Below are 23,158 nucleotides of genomic sequence, written 5' to 3' on the forward strand. Positions count from 1 at the left end.
GTGCCACAGGGTTCAATTCTCAGGCCGACTCTTTACTCTGTATATATCAATGATGTCGCTCTTACTGTTGGTGATTCTCTGATCCACCTCTACGCAGATGACACCATTCTGTATACCTCTGGCCCTTCTTTGGACACTGTGTTAAAACCTCTCTGGCATAGGTGTGCCGCTAGTGACCCACCTCAACAACATTCCGTGAAATTGCAGAGCGCCAAATTCAAAATACAGAAATAGTCATAATAAACATTCATAAAAGATACAAGTGTTATACATCGGCTTAAAGATAAACTTCTTGTTAATCTAGCCGCTGTGTCAGATTTAAAAAAGGCTTTTTGGCGAAAGTATACCATGCATTTATCTGAGGACAGCACCCCGCTTACAAAAGCATACAAACATTTTCCAGCCAAGTAGAGGAGTCACGAAAGTCAGAAATAGAAATAAAATGAATCACTTACCTTTGATGATCTTCATCTGGTTGCAGTCACAAGAGTCCCAGTTACACAATAAATGTTTGTTTTGTTCAATAAAGTTCCTTTTTATATCCCAAAAACTCTGTTTTGTTGGCACGTTTTGTTCAGTAATCCACTGGCTCAAAGGCGGTCAAAACATGCAGACGAATACATCCTAATAGTACCGGTAAAGTTCGTCAAAACATGTCAAACGATGTTTATAATTAATCCTCAGGTTGTCAATTGTCTAAATAATCGATAATATTTCAACCAGACAATAGCGTATTCAATAGAAAGGAAAAACAACGAAAGGCGCGCACTCGGTCACGTGCAAAACCAGCACTGCATGATTCTACAGTCCACTAAGAGAAAGGTCTCATTCTTCCTCATTTTTTAGAAAACAAGCCTGAAACAATGTCTAAAGACTGTTGACATCTAGTGGAAGCCATAGGAACTGCAATCTGGGTCCTAACCCATTAGATACTGTATTCAATTGAAAAGCACCCACATAAAAAAAATCCCACTTCCTGGATGGATTTTCCTCAGGTTTTCGCCTGCAGTATCAGATCTGTTATACTCACAGACATTATTTTAACAGTTTTGAAAACATTAGAGTGTGTTCTATCCAATACTACCATGCATATGCATATCCTAGCTTCTGGGCCTGAGTAACAGGCAGTTTTACTTTGGGCACCTCAGTCATCCAAACTTCCAAATACTGCCCCCATCCCTAAAAAGTTTTAACAGACCTCCTTACGAGCTTCAATGCCATATAACATGCATTTTGTGGCCTCCAATGGCTTTTAAATGCTAGTAAAACTAAATGCATGCTCTTCAACCGATTGCTGTCCGCACCCGCCCACCCGACTAGCATCACTACTCTAGACGGTTCTGACTTCTGACAACTTCAAATACCTAGGTGTCTGGTTAGATTGTAAACTCTCCTTCCAGACTCATATTAAACATCTCCAATCCAAAATCAATTCTAGAATCGGCTTCCTAATTCGCAACAAACCCTCCTTCACTCATGCTGCTGAACATACCCTCCTAAAACTGACTATCCTGCCGATCCCTGACTTCGGCGATGTCTTTTACAAAATAGCCTCCAACACTCTACTCAGCAAACTGGATGTAGTCTATCACGTTTTGTCACCAAAGCCCCATATACTACCCATCACTGCGACCTGCATGCTCTCGTTGTCTGGCCCTCGCTACATATTTGTCACCAAACCCACTGGCTCCAGGTCATCTATACATCTTTGCTAGGTAAAGCCCCTCCTTATCTCAGCTCACTGGTCACCATAGCAAAACCCACCCGTAGCATGCGCTCCAGCAGGTATATTTCACTGGTCATCCCCAAAGCCAACACTTCCTTTGGTCGCCTTTCCTTCCAGTTCTCTGCTGCCAATGACTGGAACGAATTGAAAATCTCTGAAGCTGGAGTCTTATATCTCCCTCTCTAACTTTAAGCATCAGCTGTCAGAGCAGCTTACCGATCACTGTACCTGTACACAGACGTTCGGGAAATAGCCTGTAAATAGTCCACCCAACTACCTCATCTCCATATTGTTATTTATTTTCTTGCTCTTTTGCACCCCAATATCTCTACTTGTACATCATCATCTGCACATCTACCACTCCAGTGTTGAGGCTAAATTGTAATTATTTCGACTCTATGGCCTATTTATTGCATTACCTCTTTCATTAAAGCGAAGACTGTTATTTTATCAAATCAGTTAATTATTCTTTACCTCACGTTAGTCTCATTCCAAATGTCGTAAATTGTTGGTTATCGGCACGAACCCAGTCTTCACTATGAATCATCCATACAACAATTGTCTTAATCATTTATTTACTAACTAACTAAATAATCACAGAAATGCACAAACAAACAACACAGTAGATATCAAATCAAATAGTATTTGTCACATACACATGGTTAGCAGGTGTTAATGATTCATTACTATAGTTTGTATGGATACATTTTTAAATCCTTATTACCCAGCTGTCCAGTAGGTGGCGGAATGCACATATCATTGTTGCGTTGTAGGTCAAAACATTTGTCTCCATCTGGGCTGGAGAAGAGGGAAGATTCACGCAGGTGAAAAAGAGGGCGGAAGCGGATGATGAGGTCTGAATCTAATGGCGGTAGAATCAAGGAGAAGTGGAGTCCAAAACAAAGGAAAAAGGAGCAAAGTAGAGAAGACAGAGAATAGAATGTTACTTCGTATCTTGTAGGAGTACGGTTTGTAAATGAGGAGCAGCTGAACCAATTACCAATCTGGAGGAATCCATTTGAGGTATCCAAACTGGTGGAGAGAGTTCTGGGTAGAGTGAGGATCACTGGAGGCTGTCTTGTTAAGGTTTTTTGTGCTTCTGAGGAACAGAAGAAATGTGTGTTGCGTCTCACCAGTTTGAAGTGTCGTAACACATGAATGGCTGCTCATGATCGAAAACGGCATGCCTGAACATAAATCAATAATGCTTTATAATTCTCTTCATAGCATACAACATTCATAAAATGAACACATAGGCTAATTAAGTCAATATGCAACCGGACCATAAATGTAAAAGTAGTCTTAGGACAAGGGCACCTCTCAAGGGGGTAATATCTGGAGTCTAGTGGGAAATCTATGTTGAAGAGCCTAGAGCCGTACCACCCTCTCAGGTCCTAGAGCCGTACCACCCTCTCAGGCCCTAGAGCCGTACCACCCTCTCAGGCCCTAGAGCCGTACCACCCTCTCAGGTCCTAGAGCCGTACCACCCTCTCAGGCCCTAGAGCCGTACCACCCTCTCAGGTCCTAGAGCCGGACCACCCTTTCAGGCCCCAGAGCCGTACCACCCTCTCAGGTCCTAGAGCCGGACCACCCTCTCAGGTCCTAGAGCCGTACCACCCTTTCAGGTCCCAGAGCCGGACCACCCTCTCAGGTCCTAGAGCCGTACCACCCTTTCAGGTCCCAGAGCCGTACCACCCTCTCAGGTCCTAGAGCCGGACCACCCTCTCAGGCCCTAGAGCCGTACCACCCTCTCAGGCCCTAGAGCCGGACCACCCTCTCAGGTCCTAGAGCTGTACCACCCTTTCAGGCCCTAGAGCCTGAAAAGGGAGATATGGAAAACTACAAGAAGGAAGAAGTGGGAGTTTGTTTGTTTTGGCAGTGTACTATTTTAATTAGGATGGATTAAGTTAGTTTCACTATTACGTATGGATTTTACATTTTGGGGTTTCAAACCGTCAAGTTGGTGGCGGCAATACACATTGGGAACATGAGCAGAACTCTGGAAGGGGAAAATGGAGTCCCTAGAGAAAGCAAGTCCAAGATGTGTGTCAGGGATGGAGCAGCAGTATTAACATAAGGAGACGTGAACGTGGAAAACGGAGAAGATGAGGAGGGAAAAGAGAGGTCTAAGAGAGGGAGGGAAGAAGAGGGGGAGCTCAAGGCGGATAAAAATGGTGGAAAAAAGGGAGATGGTTTGTTTAAAGAAGAATGGTAGAAAGTGTAAGCAGAGGGAGCTGAAGACAGGAAGAGAAATGGAAGTGAATGAGGGTGAAGTATCAGAGGTGGTAGGTGTAGTAAAGTTATCAGAGACCGAGGTATGCACCGAGGATCAGGAAAAAGATGAGTCTGTGACAGTAGGAGTGAAGTTTATGGAAAAAGTGGACTCTTGCCTTTTGGCTGATCCATTTGTGGCTTCACAGTGGGTGAAAAAAGATTTGGTTTAATTGTAAGAGACAAAGGAATGTGTAACATTAGGGAAAGTAGTAGAATGTGTTAATTGTAGGGGTGTCCATGGAGCTGGGGATCAGAAATGTCCTGTGCGAGAGAGGCAGGTTGAGGTTTCCAGGGTTATAGTAGCGCAGAAGTTGTCATATGCTGAGGCAGTGAAGAAAGTAGAGGAAGATGGGTTAAGGGGAGGAGTGGTGAGAGTAGTGGAGATATACCAGTACAGAGGGACAGGGCAAAATGTGAAATATGTTTCAGTAAGATTGGATTTTTAGCATTTATAGCAATGGTTATGAACTGTACAGCAGGGGTGGATCTGAAGTCTCAGGAAATAGAGGTTGTGGTGGCAGCTGCAGAGAGGTATTTGGGTGTGTGGGAGACTTGACAATAGAAAGAGTAACAGGGTGTGTTAAGTGGTGATGTCCCATCCTTTCAGGGTGATGGCAGGAATGGTAGGAATAAATACCTTTAATTAGTGGAGTAGGGGGGTGTTAATTTTATTTTATATAATTTTGAAATTAGTGAGTATAGTGTTAGATGGTAGGGTATTTATTCAGTACATTTGTTTCTTTTTCAAGTAAAGTATAGGGGAGTTGTACTCCAGGCTAGTAGGTGGCGGTAATGCAACAAATTGGATGCCAACCGCCGTTAAACCTCAGAAGAAGAAGATTGTTGGGAACGTCATTAGACGGAAAAGGAAGAACGTCATTATACGGAAGAGGAAGGAAAAGTGTGTTTGAAACTAAAATCGCTAGTAACAACCAGCATCAAACGTAACATTGCTTGTCAAATGGATATCATTTCTCGTTATGGTTTGTAGTTATGCTGGCTGTGCTTCTGCTGTCTTTCTACAACATCCGAAGGTGGGTTGCTCACACCATCGCTTAGCTAGCTTCAGAAAGCTCAGCTACCGAGCTAGCTAAGTTAGCTAGTAAACAAAATGTAAGCTGGCTAGCAAAGATACATCCTGAAGTGATATAACGTTGTTAGCAATACGATGTGAAGTTCTATGGTGTTATTCTCAACTTGTTATCATCTTAGATCATCCAGATGCAGGTTTATGTAGCTAACGTTAACTAGGTTAGCATGTTATTACGTTAACTAGTAATGTTGACATTATGGTCAACTGTTGCTCCCGAGTGGTGCCGTGTAGGCCGTAAATAAGAATTTGTTCTTAACTGACTTGCATAGAGGTTACAAACAAAACACAGCAGCCAGCTAGCTCTGCAGACCCTGTTCTACTTCAGTAGCCAGCTAGTTCTGCAGACCCTGTTCTACTTCAGTAGCCAGCTAGCTCTGCAGACCCTGTTCTACTTCAGTAGCCAGCTAGCTCTGCACACCCTGTTCTACTTCAGTAGCCAGCTAGCTCTGCAGACCCTGTTCTACTTCAGTAGCCAGCTAGCTCTGCAGACCCTGTTCTACTTCAGTAGCCAGCTAGCTCTGCAGACCCTGTTCTACTTCAGTAGCCAGCTAGCTCTGCAGACCCTGTTCTACTTCAGTAGCCAGCTAGCTCTGCAGACCCTGTTCTACTTCAGTAGCCAGCTAGCTCTGCAGACCCTGTTCTACTTCAGTAGCCAGCTAGCTCTGCAGACCCTGTTCTACTTCAGTAGCCAGCTAGCTCTGCAGACCCTGTTCTACTTCAGTAGCCAGCTAGCTCTGCAGACCCTGTTCTACTTCAGTAGCCAGCTAGCTCTACAGACCCTGTTCTACTTCAGTAGCCAGCTAGCTCTACAGACCCTGTTCTACTACAGTAGCCAGCTAGCTCTACAGACCCTGTTCTACTTCAGTAGCCAGCTAGCTCTGCAGACCCTGTTCTACTTCAGTAGCCAGCTAGCTCTACAGACCCTGTTCTACTTCAGTAGCCAGCTAGCTCTACACACCCTGTTCTACTTCAGTAGCCAGCTAGCTCTGCAGACCCTGTTCTACTTCAGTAGCCAGCTAGCTCTGCAGACCCTGTTCTACTTCAGTAGCCAGCTAGCTCTGCAGACCCTGTTCTACTTCAGTAGCCAGCTAGCTCTGCAGACCCTGTTCTACTTCAGTAGCCAGCTAGTTCTGCAGACCCTGTTCTACTTCAGTAGCCAGCTAGCTCTGCAGACCCTGTTCTACTTCTAGGAAACCTGCTGTTAATTGCATGTTGTTCAGTGATTCCGTTTTATTGATCAACGAACGTGAAATACAATGTATCAAGTGTATGAGTGTGTCCTCATTGTACGTCTGTTATTTGATGTCGCACCTCAAATGATGAGCTAGTGGACTGAGAACAGATGGGGGGTGAAATAGGTGTTTAGTTCAACATGCCTAGTTAAATAATGATTAAATAAATTAGAACATATAAAATATATGCTTTGACCTATTCCAGGTAACCTAAAGATGCTTGATTCACTACAGCTGCTTTTGAAGAACTTTCCAGTCGTTTTTGCTTTACATTCCGACTTTACATTCTGACTTTTGAACGTCTGTTTATTGGACATATATATTAGTGTCTAATAAAAAGAGCAACGTATGTAAAGCATCCCATCTGTTTTAAGGTTATATTTTGTGTGATGTAGTTCCTCTTGATGTCCACTAGGTGTCAGCACAGTTTCAATAATGTCACACCAGGTTACTACATGTTTTCATGTTGTGAATGCTACATGTGTAGACCTTACAGTGAAATGCTGACTTACAAGCCCTTAACCAACAATTTAGTTTTAAGAAAAATATGTGTTAAGTAAAAAATAAGAAATAAAAGTAACAAATACTTAAAGAGCAGCAGTAAAATCAAAATAGCGAGGCTCTATACATGGGGTACCGGTTAGTCGAGGTAATTGAGGTGTTCCTTTCAAGTCCAGTGGTGTAAATTACTATTAATAGTATAATTAGTACTTAGTATATAATATTAATATTAATTACTATTATTATTATTACAAAAATGTATTTAAACTACTCCACTACATTCTGTTTATATATCTGGTTATTTTGTATCTGTACTTTTACTCTTTATGTTTCTTTACAACTTTAAATTTTACTTCACTACATTTCTAAATAAAATAATGTATTTTTTACTCCATACAGTTTCCCTGGCACACAAACGTACTTGTTTCATTTCGAATGCTAAGCTGGACAGGAAAATGGTCCAATTCACACACTGATCAAGACAACATCCCTGGTCGTCCCTACTGCCTCTGATCTGGAGGACTCACTAAACAGAGAACATCCCTGGTCATCCCTACTGCCTCTGATCTGGAGGACTCACTAAACAGAGAACATCCCTGGTCATCCCTACTGCCTCTGATCTGGAGGACTCACTAAACAGAGAACATCCCTGGTCATCCCTACTGCCTCTGATCTGGAGGACTCACTAAACAGAGAACATCCCTGGTCATCCCTACTGCCTCTGATCTGGAGGACTCACTAAACAGAGAACATCCCTGGTCATCCCTACTGCCTCTGATCTGGAGGACTCACTAAACAGAGAACATCCCTGGTCATCCCTACTGCCTCTGATCTGGAGGACTCACTAAACAGAGAACATCCCTGGTCATCCCTACTGCCTCTGATCTGGAGGACTCACTAAACAGAGAACATCCCTGGTCATCCCTACTGCCTCTGATCTGGAGGACTCACTAAACAGAGAACATCCCTGGTCCTCCCTACTGCCTCTGATCTGGAGGACTCACTAAACAGAGAACATCCCTGGTCATCCCTACTGCCTCTGATCTGGAGGACTCACTAAACACATGCTTCATTTGTAAATGATGTCTGATTGTTGGAGTGTTCCCCTGGTTATTTCTTAAATAAAATAACAAGAGAATCGTGCTGTCTGGTTTGCTTAATATATGGAAGGTCAAATCATTTATACTTTTACCACTGATACTTAAGTATATTTTAGCAATGACGTTTACTTAGTATTTTACTGGGTGACTTTCACTTTTACTTGAGTCATTTTCTATTAACATCGTCTTATTATTGTACCTTTTTCCCTTCATTTGCCTACTACTGTCTATAAGCTGTCATAACATGTGGGTTTTTTCATGGGTACCAGGTATCGGAACGCCTTTGAAGGGTCTACAAAGCCCCCAGGTAAAAGTTGGCTTTTGCAGACAAGGATTGTATTGTTACTCCACGACATAATATGTTATCACAACTCTATTAAAAGGACATTCTACACAAGGTGTCACTTCATTCCTTCTATTTGATGGGAACTCCTGGTTAGGAATGGGGAACGAGTGCTATCTCTTGGGGGGAAAAAAACATGTTTATACCTATGCAGTACCTTTAGCAATAATAATAAACCTCTACTTTTGTAAAGAAAACAATTATGACAGGTGTGTTGTAATAAAAATGAGTGGTGTCCACTGACTAAATGCAGTCTTTCTGGAAAAGCCAGATATTCACAAAGTGTTTGATGAATGACGTTGTTTCTTCATGCAAAAATAGATTTGGCCTTTAGAATTCAATTAAGCTGCTTTATTTTCAGGGTTTAGTGAAGGTGGGTCATTTTTTACCCTTGGGACAATGGGAGTAAACAGACTGCTAAGACTACACAAGGGTTAAGTCAAGTATTTACAAGGTGTCTAGTCATTTCTGGTCGTTAATGTCTAATTGACCACACATTAGTGCAAGTTGAAGTGTTGTCAGTGCTACACAGGTGTCTGTAGTCTAGGTGCTCGTTATAAGTGCTTGAAATCATAGATTGCTGTGTTCCAGAGCATCAAGACCGTGATCGAAGGGTCAATTGTGACTGAATTACTGAGCTACTAATAATATTAAGTAGTTATTTATAAGTCAAGGTTACTCTAAATCACTCTCGACTCGCCTTAAAAGTCATCTGCAATGTGGAACGTCCAACAATTCATTGACACAGTTGTGACTGGTAAGGTTTATTTGTTATAGCATCACATTTTACACTAAACATGCCAAAATTCATATAAAGATAATTGTAACATACACATGCCATTGTCATGTCTCATTGTGCCTCCTCCAGACTCCTTCATAGCCGTCGGCCAGCTCTTTCACATCCACCATCTAATTGAGGTGAAAGGACAGAAATGTTGAAAGTGTGTTTTCTGCAGCACCAGTAAGGACCGTTCTCCTATGATGTAGTCGACCCTATCAGAAAACATTTACTCACTTTTTGCTTTTATACAAAAAACATGCCATTTCTCCATTTTGGTGAAAAGTGGGCCATTAGCTAAACCACAACCTTCCTGTCCAAAGACCTTCATGAACTACTGAAACTATATCTGACAGTTTGGGGAGGAATTCATTCTAACGGGTGAAAATGAACCAGGTCTTTTCTGTGTATGTGCCGGTCTTTAAGCATAAATGTAAATATATAAAATATACTAATAATGCATATAGTCTCTGGTTATCGGTGATACTTCCCATTCTGCACAATTGTGACCTTTGACCCCTTGCACGTGGTCTTAAATGTCCACATTCTGGATGACATCCTGCCAGACTTTGTTGGTATTTCACTGTTTGATCTAGCATGTGACTGTTTTTCCCCCCCAGCACTTGTCCCATGTTGGCTGGCCTACTATGCAGTTAAATGGAAAGGTTTTTCCCCAGCACTTGTCCCATGTTGGCTGGCCCACTATGCAGTTAAATGGAAAGGTTTTTCCCCAGCACTTGTCCCATGTTGGCTGGCCCACTATGCAGTTAAATGGAAAGGTTTTTCCCCAGCACTTGTCCCATGTTGGCTGGCCCACTATGCAGTTAAATGGAAAGGTTTTCCCCAGCACTTGTCCCATGTTGGCTGGCCCACTATGCAGTTAAATGGAAAGGTTTTTCCCCAGCACTTGTCCCATGTTGGCTGGCCCACTATGCAGTTAAATGGAAAGGTTTTTCCCCAGCACTTGTCCCATGTTGGCTGGCCTACTATGCAGTTAAATGGAAAGGTTTTTCCCCAGCACTTGTCCCATGTTGGCTGGCCTACTATGCAGTTAAATGGAAAGGTTTTTCCCCAGCACTTGTCCCATGTTGGCTGGCCTACTATGCAGTTAAATGGAAAGGTTTCTCCCCACTACTTGTCCCATGTTGGCTGGCCCACTATGCAGTTAAATGGAAAGGTTTTTCCCCAGCACTTGTCTCATGTTAGCTGGCCCACTATGCAGTTAAATGGAAAGGTTCTACAGATGTAGACGTGACATGTGAATTGGGATGAGGGGAAATGACAATCAATGACAACTGAAATAGCAAACATTATCTGTATATCGCTATATTTGTTCTTGTAGATGTACTTTGAATATGTTTAATATGTGGGGGAAGCATTTCATTTGTAGTCTTTCTTAATTTGTCGTTTTGAGTGGCCTGTAAACATTTTTACATAATTTGGTCGGATGTCTGTGTAACTAATAACTAATGATGATCATGATTTCAATTCAGTTTAATGACATCACTCACTTCTCCTGAAGGGCGCACATAATACTATTCACTATTCACCATAAATGTAAAAGCATTAGATTGGCTATGCATTAGTATATATGTTATATATTAGTATATATATATATATGCATTAGTATATATGTTATATAGTATATATGTTATATATTAGTATACCAATTCTCTCAACCAGCTTCATGAGGTAATCACTTGGAAAATATATTTTGATTTGTTTAACACTTTTTTTGGTTACAACTATACAGTATGAGTTATTTCATAGTTTTCATGTCTTTACTATTATTCTGTAGAAAATAGCATAAATGAAGGAAACCCCTTCCCCTCACACATGGTTTAGATGGTAAATATTTATGTTCCCTTAGAGGTTCATCACGTCAGCTAAAGGGAAGATGTTCCATCATCTATGTTTATTTACATTAGTGCAAATGGTCCACTGATATTGGTGTAATTTCTCACCCCTTTTGGCTGGAAGTTAATTTCCCCTCAGGGGGACACATTTGTTATTATGAAGGTAATTTGTGTAGAATGTACTTTTCCCACTCATTCCCCCCATCTCTTTACATTGCTGATTTATATGCATTGGCCCAGACCTCAAACCCAATGAAAGTCATGGGGGGAAATGAGGCTGAACGCTACGCACACACACACACACACACACACCCGCGTAAACACACCAGCACACACACACACACCAGCGCACACATCTACAGGAAGAGAGAGGGAAAGAGTGTCTGTGTGTTTACACGTGCACTTGTTTTATGTCTGTGCCTTTTCATGTGTGTACACGTGTTAGACTTCCTGTTTGTCCTCGTTCAATGCTGTTGTTTCCCCTTCTAGCAGATACTGTGTGAACTAATTTAAATACTATTGGTATATAAATTAGAGTAGTGTTTAACCAAAATGTGATACAGCACTGTGTGTAATTACAAACTGTATGGAGAAACAGTCATGTAGAAAACGCTACAGAAACAAACAACTATTTGTACATACGGTATGTGTTTATAGGTTTGCTTGAGCTGTTCTATGCATGTATGAGAGTGTGCCTGTGGTTGAGGATGACTATATTATTGAGAGCCATTAAACGAGTATATACTTAATTACAACCTTGTTGGTCAACTGCAATTTACAGAGTTATTTAATGAGCTGGTAGAGATATAACGTAGGATAGTATCACGAGTGTTCTCTTTGAAACCACCAGATGGCAGTGCATCCAAATCAAATCAAATTTATTAATATAGCCCTTCGTACATCAGCTGATATCTCAAAGTGCTGTACAGAAACCCAGCCTAAAACCCCAAACAGCAAGCAATGCATGTGAAAGAAGCACGGTGGCTAGGAAAAACTCCCTAGGAAAAACTCCCTAGAAAGGCCAAAAACCTAGGAAGAAACCTAGAGAGGAACCAGGCTATGAGGGGTGGCCAGTCCTCTTCTGGTTGTGCCGGGTGGATATTATAACAGAACATGGTCAAGATGTTAAAATGTTCATAAATGACCAGCATGGTCAAATAATAATAATCATAGTAGTTGTCGAGGGTGCAACAAGCACGTCCGGTGAACAGGTCAGGGTTCCATAGCCGCAGGCAGAACAGTTGAAACTGGAGCAGCAGCACGGCCAGGTGGACTGGGGACAGCAAGGAGTCATCATGCCAGGTAGTCCTGAGGCATGGTCCTAGGGCTCAGGTCCTCTGAAAGAAAGAAAGAAAGAAAGAAAGAAAGAAAGAGAGAAAGAGAGAATTAGAGAGAGCATATTTAAATTCACACAGGACACCGGATAAGACAAGAGAAATACTCCAGATGTAACAGACTGACCCTAGCCCCCCGACACAAACTACTGCAGCATAAATACTGGAGGCTGAGACAGGAGGGATCAGAAGACACTGTGGCCCCATCCGATGATACCCCCGGACAGGGCCAAACAGGCAGGATATAACCCCACCCACTTTGCCAAAGCACAGCCCCCACACCACTAGAGGGATGTCTCCAACCACCAACTTACCATCCTAAGACAAGGCCGAGTATAGCCCACAACGATCTCAGCCATGGCACAACCCAAGGGGGGCGCCAACCCAGACAGGAAGACCACGTCAGTGACTCAACCCACTCAAGTGAGGCACCCCTCCCATGGACGGCATGGAAGAACACCAGTAAGCCAGTGACTCAGCCCCTGTAATAGGGTTAGAGGCAGAGAATCCCAGTGGAAAGAGGGGAACCGGCAAGGCAGAGACAGCAAGGGCAGTTCGTTGCTCCAGCCTTTCCGTTCACCTTCACACTCCTGTGCCGGACTATACTTAATCATAGGACCTACTGAAGAGATAAGTCTTCAGTAAAGACTTAAAGGTTGAGACTGAGTCTGCGTCTCTCACATTGGTAGGCAGACCATTCCATAAAAATGGATCTCTATAGGAGAAAGCCCTACCTCCAGCCGTTTGCTTAGAAATTCTAGAGACAATAAGGAGGCCTGCGTCTTGTGACCGTAGCGTACGTGTAGGTATGTACGGCAGGACCAAATCGGAAAGATAGGTAGGAGCAAGCCCATGTAATGCTTTGTAGGCTAGCAGTAAAAGCTTGAAATCAGCCCTTGCCTTAACCAGCCCGTCTGGTGTTCAACCTTCCCAATTTCTCTCACGTCACCCCGCTCCTCCGCTCTCTCCACTGGCTTCCAGTTGAAGCTCGCATCCGCTACAAGACCATGGTGATTGCCTACGGAGCTGTGAAGGGAACGGCACCTCCATACCTTCAGGCTCTGATCAGGCCCTACACCCAAACAAGGGCACTGCGTTCATCCACCACTGGCCTGCTGGCCCCCCTACCTCTGAGGAAGCACAGTTCCCGCTCAGCCCAGTCAAAACTGTTCGCTGCTCTGGCACCCCAATGGTGGAACAAGCTCCCTCACGACGCCAGGACAGCGGAGTCAATCACCACCTTCCGGAGACACCTGAAACCCCACCTCTTTAAGGAATACCTAGGATAGGATAAAGTAATCCTTCTAACCCCCCTTAAAAGATTTAGATGCACTATTGTAAAGTGGTTGTTCCACTGGATATCATAAGGTGAATGCACCATTTTGTAAGTCGCTCTGGATAAGAGCGTCTGCTAAATGACTTAAATGTAAATGTAAATGTAAACCTCTTACATCTAGACGTTCCGCTAGCGGAACACCTGCTCCAATATCCAATGATAGGCGTGGCGCGAATTACAAATTCCTCAAAAATACAAAAACTTCAATTTTTCAAACATATGACTATTTCACAGCATTTTAAAGACAAGACTCTCCTTTATCTAACCACACTGTCCGATTTCAAAAAGGCTTTACAGCGAAAGCAAAACATTAGATTATGTCAGCAGAGTACCAAGCCAGAAATAATCAGACACCCATTTTTCAAGCCAGCATATAATGTCACAAAAACCCAGAAGACAGCTAAATGCAGCACTAACCTTTGATGATCTTCATCAGATGACACACCTAGGACATTATGTCATACAATACGTGCATGTTTTGTTCAATCAAGTTCATATTTATATCAAAAAACAGCTTTTAACATTAGCATGTGACGTTCAGAACTAGCATACAGTAGTATGATTTGATATGTTTTCTTATTTCTCTTAAAAATTTTATCCTGTTTTAGCATATAAAAAATGCTTGGAAAGATCAGAGGTTGGACCTAAGCAAGTGTTTAAATACTTCCCTACACATATAGAATAGGTTAACCTGTTAGGGCTAGGGGGCAGTATTTGCACGGCTGGATAAAAAAAAATGTACCCGATTTAATCTGGTTACTAATCCTACCCAGTAACTAGAATATGCATATACTTATTATATATGGATAGAAAACACTCTAAAGTTTCTAAAACTGTTTGAATGGTGTCTGTGAGTATAACAGAACTCATTTGGCAGGCAAAACCCTGAGACATTTTCTGACAGGAAGTGGATACCTGATGTGTTGTATTACCTTTAAACCTATGCCATTGAAAAACACAGGGGCTGAGGAATATTTTGGCACTTCCTATTGCTTCCACTAGATGTCACCAGCCTTTACAAAGTGTTTTGAGTCTTCTGGAGGGAGATCTGACCGAACAAGAGCCATGGAACAATGATGGCCCATTAGACACCTGGCGCGAGTTCATGTTGGGTACCCTCGTTCCAACACGTTATAAAAGAGTATGCATTCGTCCACCTTGAATATTATTCATGTTCTGGGTAAAAAGGCCCTAATGATTTATGCTATACAACGTTTGACATGTTTGAACGAACGTAAATATATTTTTTCCCCTCGTTCATGAAGTGAAGTCCGGCGGGCTTAGATCATGTGCTAACAAGACGGAGATTTTTGGACATAAATGATGAGCTTTTTTGAACAAAACTACATTCGTTATGGACCTGTGATACCTGGAAGTGACATCTGATGAAGAGAATCAAAGGTAATGGATTATTTACATAGTATTTTCGATTTTAGATCTCCCCAACATGACGACTAGTCTGTATCGCAACGCGTATTTTTCTGGGCGCAGTGCTCAGATTATTGCAAAGTGTGAATTCCCAGTAAGGTTATTTTTAAATCTGGCAAGTTGATTGCGTTCAAGAGATGTAAATCTATAATTCTTTAAATGACAATATAATATTTTACCAATGTTTTCTAATTTTAATTATTTAATTTGTGATGCTGACTTGACTGCCGGTTATTGGAGGGAAACGATTTCCTCAACATCAATGCCATAGTAAAACGCTGTTTTTGGATATAAATATGAACTTGATAGAACTAAAAATGCATGCATTGTCTAACATAATGTCCTAGGAGTGTCATCTGATGGAGATTGTAAAAGGTTAGTGCATCATTTTAGCTGGTTTTATGGTTTTGGTGACCCTGTCTTTGAATTGACAAAACATTACACACAACTCTTGTAAATGTACTGTCCTAACATACTCTAAATGTATGCTTTCGCCATAAAACCTTTTTGAAATCGTAAAACGTGGTTAGATTAAGGAGATGTTTATCTTTCAAAGGGTGTAAAATAGTTGTATGTTTGAAAAATTTGAATTTTGACATTTATTTGGATTCAAATTTGCCGCTCTTGAAATGCACCTGCTGTTGATGGAGTGCACCACGGGGGGGACGCCTGCGTCCCACCTAGCCCATAGAGGTTAACAGGAAGCCAGTGTAGGGAGGCTAGCACTGGAGTAATATGATCACATTTTTTGGTTCTAGTCAGGATTCTAGCAGCCGTATTTAGCACTAACTGAAGTTTCTTTAGTGCTTTATCCGGGTAGCCGGAAAGTAGAGCATTGCAGTTGTCCAGCCTAGAAGTAACAAAAGCATGGATTAATTTTTCGCGTCATTTCTGGACAGAAAGTTTCTGATTTTTGCAATGTTACGTAGATGGAAAAAAGCTGTCCTTGAAACAGTCTTGATATGTTCTTCAAAAGAGAGATCAGGGTCCAGAGTAACGCCGAGGTCCTTCACAGTTTTATTTGAGACGACTGTACAACCATCCAGATTAATTGTCAGATTCAACAGAAGATCTCTTTGTTTCTTGGGACCTATCAACATTCAATCTAACCTATCAAGTGTCTGTGGCGGATGAATCAGAATTAGTTGGGTAACATAGATAATTAAGATGTCTTATCTGTATAATGTGCAGATGTGATATACTTGTTATTAGAATGTATCCCTTCGGACTCTGGTGTTGGCAGTTGCACTTCTTCCCTCAGCTGGGGCTCAGTCACACTGGGGCTTAGTCACACTGGGGCTCAGTAACACTGGGGCTTAGTCACACTGGGGCTCAGTCACACTGGGGCTCAGTCTCACTGGGGCTCAGTCACCTGGGGCTCAGTCACACTGGGGCTCAGTCACACTGGGGCTCAGTCACACTGGGGCTCAGTCACCTGGGGCCCAGTCACCTGGGGCTCAATCACCTGGGGCCCAGACAGAGGAGAAGTCAGGCTTGTCTTTCACATATCCCTGCTGCTATGCAGAATATCAGGAAGGGAAGAGGACAGGATGGAACATTGTCTTCATATGTGAATGTATCTGTTAACCTGTTAGGGCTAGGGGGCAGCATTGACACGGCTGGATAAAAAACATACCCGATTTAATCTGGTTACCACTCCTACTCAGTAACTAGAATATGCATATACTTATTACATATGGATAGAAAACACCCTACATTTTCTAAAACTGTTTGAATGGTGTCTGTGAGTATAACAGAACTCAAATGGCAGGTCAAAACCTGAGAGATTCCTTTACAGGAAGTGGCCTGTCTGACCATTTGTTGAACTTCTTTTCCATCTCTATCATTTACTAAGGATCTCTGCTCTAACGTGACACTTCCCACGTCTTCCATAGGCTCTCAGAGCCCGGGAAAAAACTGAATGTCGTCATTCCAGCCCCAGGCTGAAACACATTATCGCCTTTCTCAAGTGGCCCATCAAGAGACACTAGCTTATGCGCGTGACCCCGACCGCCCCCGCCTTTGGGATTTTTTCCTCTGTTTGCCGAAAAGGAGATTCCCTGTCGGAATATTATCGCTTTTCTACGAGAAAAATGACGTAAAAATTGATTTTAAACAGCGGTTGACATGCTTTGACGTACGGTAATGGAATACTTTGAATTTTTGTCAGGATTTGCGCCAAGCGCATGACACTTCTTTACTATTTCGGATAGTGTCTGGAACGCACGAACAAAACGCCGCTATTCGGATATAACGATGGATTATTTTGGACCAAACCAACATTTGTTATTGAAGTAGCTGTCCTGGGTGTGCATTCTGACGAAGACAACAAAAGGTAATGACATTTTTATAATAGTAAATATGATTATGGTGAGTGCTAAACTTGCCGGGTGTCTAAATAGCGAGCCCGTGATGCCTGGGCTATGTACTTAGAATATTGCAAAATGTGCTTTCACCAAAAAGCTATTTTAAAATCGGACATATCGAGTGCATAGAGGAGGTCTGTATCTATAATTCTTAAAATAATTGTTATGCTTTTTGTGAACGTTTATCGTGAGTAATTTAGTAAAATGTTAGCGAATTCCCCGGAAGTTTGCGGGGGGTATGCTAGTTCTGAACGTCACATGCTAATGTAAAAAGCTGGTTTTTGGATATAAATATGAACTTGATAGAACTAAAAATGCATGCATTGTCTAACATAATGTCCTAGGAGTGTCATCTGATGGAGATTGTAAAAGGTTAGTGCATCATTTTAGCTGGTTTTATGGTTTTGGTGACCCTGTCTTTGAATTGACAAAACATTACACACAACTCTTGTAAATGTACTGTCCTAACATACTCTAAATTTATGCTTTCGCCATAAAACCTTTTTGAAATCGTAAAACGTGGTTAGATTAAGGAGATGTTTATCTTTCAAAGGGTGTAAAATAGTTGTATGTTTGAAAAATTTGAATTTTGACATTTATTTGGATTCAAATTTGCCGCTCTTGAAATGCACCTGCTGTTGATGGAGTGCACCACGGGGGGGACGCCTGCGTCCCACCTAGCCCATAGAGGTTAACAGGAAGCCAGTGTAGGGAGGCTAGCACTGGAGTAATATGATCAAATTTTTTGGTTCTAATCAGGATTCTAGCAGCCGTATTTAGCACTAACTGAAGTTTCTTTAGTGCTTTATCCGGGTAGCCGGAAAGTAGAGCATTGCAGTTGACCAGCCTAGAAGTAACAAAAGCATGGATTAATTTTTCTGCGTCATTTCTGGACAGAAAGTTTCTGATTTTTGCAATGTTACGTAGATGGAAAAAAGCTGTCCTTGAAACAGTCTTGATATGTTCTTCAAAAGAAAGATCAGGGTCCAGAGTAACGCCGAGGTCCTTCACAGTTTTATTTGAGACGACTGTACAACCATCCAGATTAATTGTCAGATTCAACAGAAGATCTCTTTGTTTCTTGGGACCTATCAACATTCAATCTAACCTATCAAGTGTCTGTGGCGGATGAATCAGAATTAGTTGGGTAACATAGATAATTAAGATGTCTTATCTGTATAATGTGCAGATGTGATATACTTGTTATTAGAATGTATCCCTTCGGACTCTGGTGTTGGCAGTTGCACTTCTTCCCTCAGCTGGGGCTCAGTCACACTGGGGCTTAGTCACACTGGGGCTCAGTAACACTGGGGCTTAGTCACACTGGGGCTCAGTCACACTGGGGCTCAGTCTCACTGGGGCTCAGTCTCACTGGGGCTCAGTCACACTGGGGCTCAGTCACACTGGGGCTCAGTCACACTGGGGCTCAGTCACACTGGGGCTCAGTCACACTGGGGCTCAGTCACACTGGGGCTCAGTCACCTGGGGCCCAGTCACCTGGGGCTCAATCACCTGGGGCCCAGACAGAGGAGAAGTCAGGCTTGTCTTTCACATATCCCTGCTGCTATGCAGAATATCAGGAAGGGAAGAGGACAGGATGGAACATTGTCTTCATATGTGAATGTATCTGTTAAACCATGTGAAGGGATGGTGTGATTAATGGGGAACCAATTACTTGTCTCCACAATGTCTGTGAGCAAGTCACTCCCTCCTTTGGCATTGGGGGAGGTGTATGGCGGTGTCTGGACCATTGGATGTCCTCTGATGTTGCACTTATCCTGGGATAGTGTATGACCTAGAGGCTCACTCTCCTCAGTGAGCTTGTCCAGGAGAGGGGTCAAGAAGGGGTTTTACTTGAGATGGGAGTATCTAGAGTTGACAATTGAGTTATGCCATTGGATGAGTTGGTGTTTTTGTGCTATGAAGTACCAGGAATGAGATTAGAACCTCGTTTTAGGGACCAAACTGAACGATCATTTATAGTGAATGCTATCTGGCTACGGGATACTCCTTTCTCATTATAAAGTCTTCCTTTGTGAACTGTTCATTATATCTGTGGTTTGTTATGTCGACTAGGGGGGTGGATCTTTGCTATAAAATATCTCAGTAGCCGTTGTGTTGTCACTCTAAACGGATCATTCGAAATGGTGAATCGTTGAAAGTCATTGCTATTGCAAAGCTCTTATTATTAAAGATCTAGTTATAAGTATAACTCTGACTGTGTGAAGTTTGTTTCTCCTCATTTGGTAATGCAGAAATGAACCACCACATGTCTCAGAGTAGAAGTGTTCCTCTCGGATCAGTTTTGCAGTTTACAACAAGAATGAGATTATAGACACATCCTAGATCAGCAATTACTGTGAGATGATTTGTGGATGAAGTCCCAGGTCCCCCCTCTGTCCATGTTCTGATGTTCATTTGGATCTTAACATGCCTTTTGGGGGCCCTAACTGAGATTTTGTTGGGGTGCCCCCCACCTCACTGGCAAAACATTTTACCTCCCCCTCCCTCCTGACGGTGGAGTGAAATAGACATTTATAATACATTTCATGCAATTAGACTCATTTTGCCATGGAGCAGTATTGCAGGGAATTTCCTGCGATTCTACACATTTTGCCAAGACTTATGTTTGTTAACCATATCTGAGAGTGACTTAACAAAATTGGTATTGGGGCATTATTACCAGAAGTTTAGACATCTGGCTAGACTAACTTACCAATCTAAATGTTTGTAGCTGACATGTGACTCAGTGACTTACACAACTTGTTCTGATATTTATTATATACATTTTTAAGATTGTGTTTTCTATTGTTAGGTATTACTGTGTATGTGGGAGCTACAAACAAACCTTTTGTTGGGTATTACTGTGTATGTGGGAGCTACAAGCCTTTTTGAAATCGGACAATGTGTTTAGATTAACGAGAGTCTTATCTTTCAAATGGTGTAAAATAGTCGTATGTTTGAAATATTGAAATTATAGCATTTTTGAGGTTTCGAATTTCGCGCCACGCTCTACCACTGGCTGTTGAATAGAGTGGGACGCTCACGTCCCACCTAGCCCAGAGAAGTTAAAATGTAACTAAATGACTGCCAGCTCCAATATTTTATTAGCTAGGAGGCTTGTACACAACAGCCTACTCGTACTACAGAAACATACAATGTATTTTGCCAAGTTCTCTCTGTGTTAATCCTGTTGCCCAAATATAGCAGGTAACTTATGTCTGTGTTGAAGATGTTGTTGAGTTGTATTTAATATATGCTTTGACCCATTTCAGGTAACCTCAAGATACTTCACTCACTACAGCTGCTTTTGAAGAACTTTCCAGGTGTTTGTGATTTACATTCCGACTTTTGAAATGTCTCCTTGATTGGACATATTTAGCTAATAAAAAAGAACAATATATAAAGCATGCATCTGTTTTAAGGTTATTGTGTTTGTGTGTGTGGTGTAGTTCCTCTTGGTGTCCACTAGGTGGCATTACAGTTTCAATATTGTCACACCAGGTTTTCATGTGTAACAATGTTCCTTTTATGTCCAGTGGTGTAAATTACTGAAGTAAAAATACTTTAAAGTACTACTTAAGTCGTTTTTTGGTGTATCTGTATTTATATTTATAAAATGTATATTTTGACAACTTTTACTTTTGCAAAAATTCTAGATCACCTTTACTCCACACAGAGACGCGTACAAAGCTCTCCCTCGCCCTCCATTTGGTAAATCCGACCACAACTCTATCCTCCTGATTCCTGCTTACAAGCAAAAATTATAGCAGGAAGCACCAGTGACTCTGTCTATAAAAAAAGTGGTCAGATGAAGCAGATGCTAAACTACAGGACTGTTTTTCTATCACAGACTGGAACATGTTCTGGGTTTCTTCCGATGGCATTGAGGAGTACACCACATCAGTCACTGGCTTTATCAATAAGTGCATCGAGGACGTCGTCCCCACAGTGACTGTACCTACATACCCCAACCAGAAGCCATGGATTACAGGCAACATTCGCACTGAGCTAAAGGGTAGAGCTGCCGCTTTCAAGGTGCGGGACTCTAACCCGGAAGCTTACAAGAAATCCTGGTATGCTCTGCGACGGACCATCAAACTGGCAAAGCGTCAATACAGGGCTAAGATTGAATCATACTACACCTGCTCTGACGCTCGTCTTATGTGGCAGGGCTTGCAAACTATTACAGACTACAAAGGGAAGCCCAGCCGCGAGCTGCCCAGTGACACGAGACTACCAGACGAGCTAAACCACTTCTATGCTCGCTTCAAGGCAAGCAACACTGAGGCATGCATGAGAACATCAGCTGTTCCGGAAGACTGTGTTCACGCTCTCCGTAGCCGACGTGAGAAAGACCTTGAAACAGGCCAACATGCACAAGGCTGCGGTGCCAGACGGATTACCAGGATGTGTGCTCCGGGCATGTGCTGACCAACTGGCAGGTGTCTTCACTGACATTTTCAACATGTCCCTGATTGAGTCTGTTATACCAACATGTTTCAAGCAGACCACCTTAGTCCCTGTTCCCAAGAACACCAAGACAACCTGCCTAAATCACTACAGACCCGTGGCACTCAGGTCCATAGCCATGAAGTGCTTTGAAAGGTTGGTAATGGCTCACATCAACACCATTATCCCAGAAACCCTAGACCCACTCCAATTTGCATACCGCCACAGATCCACAGATGATGCAATCTCCATTGCACTCCACACTGCCCTTTCCCACCTGGACAAAAGGAACACTTATGTGAGAATAATATTCATTAACTACAGCTCAGCGTTCAATACCATAGTACCCTCAAAGCTCATCGCTAAGGATCCTGGGACTAAACACCTTCCTCTGCAACTGGATCCTGGACTTCCTGACGGGCCGCCCTCAGGTGGTGAGGGTAGGTAGCACATCTGCCACGCTGATCCTCAACACCGGAGCTCCCCAGGGGTGCGTGCTCAGTCCCCCTCCTGTACTCCTTGTTCACTCACAACTGCATGGCCAGGCACGACTCCAAATCCATCATTAAGTTTGCAGACGACACAACAGTGGTAGGCCTGATCACCGACAACGACGAGGCAGCCTATAGGGAGGAGGTCAGAGACCTGGCCGGGTGGTGTCAGAATAACAACCTATCCCTCAACGTAACCAAGACTAAGAAGATGATTGTGGACTACAGGAAAAGGAGGACCGAGCACGCCCCCATTCTCATCGACGGGGCTGTAGTGGAGCAGGTTGAGAGCTTCAAGTTCTTTGGTGTCCACATCAACAACAAACTAGAATTGTCCAAACACACCGAGACAGTCGTGAAGAGGGCACGACAAAGCCTATTCCCCCTCAGGAAACTAAAAAGATTTGGCATGGGTCCTGAGATCCTCAAAGGGTTCTACAGTTGCAACATCAAGAGCATCCTGACTGGTTGCATCACTGCCTTGTATGGCAATTGCTCGGCCTCTGACCGCAAGGCACTACAAAGGGTAGTGCGTATGGCCCAGAACATCACTGGGGCTAAGCTGCCTGCCATCCAGGACCTCTACACCAAGCGGTGTCAGAGGAAGGCCCTAAAAATTGTCAAAGACCCCAGCCACCACAGTCATAGACTGTTCTCTCTATTACCGCAATGCAAGCAGTACCGGAGTGCCAAGTCTAGGACAAAAAGGCTTCTCAACAGTTTTTACCCCCAAGCTTTAAGACTCCTGAACATGTAATCAAATGGCTTCCTGGACTATTTGCATTGTGAGCATAATGTCAAAGAAAGTAAATTCACGTGAGCACCACAATGCCTTCTACACCCATGCT

The 23,158-nt window shown here is 42.7% G+C and overlaps 2 long non-coding RNA genes across 3 annotated transcripts; both read left to right on the forward strand.

Moving 5' to 3' along the window:
* The first annotated feature begins 4,850 nt into the window (after positions 1 to 4,850).
* On the forward strand, positions 4,851 to 8,320 carry LOC123732538 (uncharacterized). The gene is made up of 2 exons (XR_006763203.1): positions 4,851 to 5,034; positions 7,226 to 8,320. It is a non-coding gene; the product is annotated as an uncharacterized lncRNA (long non-coding RNA).
* A 299-nt stretch (positions 8,321 to 8,619) lies between these two features.
* Positions 8,620 to 20,843, forward strand: LOC106583405 (uncharacterized). Of its 2 annotated transcripts, XR_006763205.1 has the most exons (3): positions 8,620 to 9,026; positions 9,138 to 9,230; positions 20,643 to 20,843. It is a non-coding gene; the product is annotated as an uncharacterized lncRNA (long non-coding RNA). The 2 variants fall into 2 exon arrangements; XR_006763204.1 differs by lacking the exon at positions 20,643 to 20,843 and having other exon boundaries at positions 9,138 to 9,505.
* Positions 20,844 to 23,158: the final 2,315 nt, after the last annotated feature.

Source organism: Salmo salar, unplaced genomic scaffold (genome assembly GCF_905237065.1).
Source record: "Salmo salar unplaced genomic scaffold, Ssal_v3.1, whole genome shotgun sequence".
Classification (NCBI taxonomy): domain Eukaryota; kingdom Metazoa; phylum Chordata; class Actinopteri; order Salmoniformes; family Salmonidae; genus Salmo; species Salmo salar.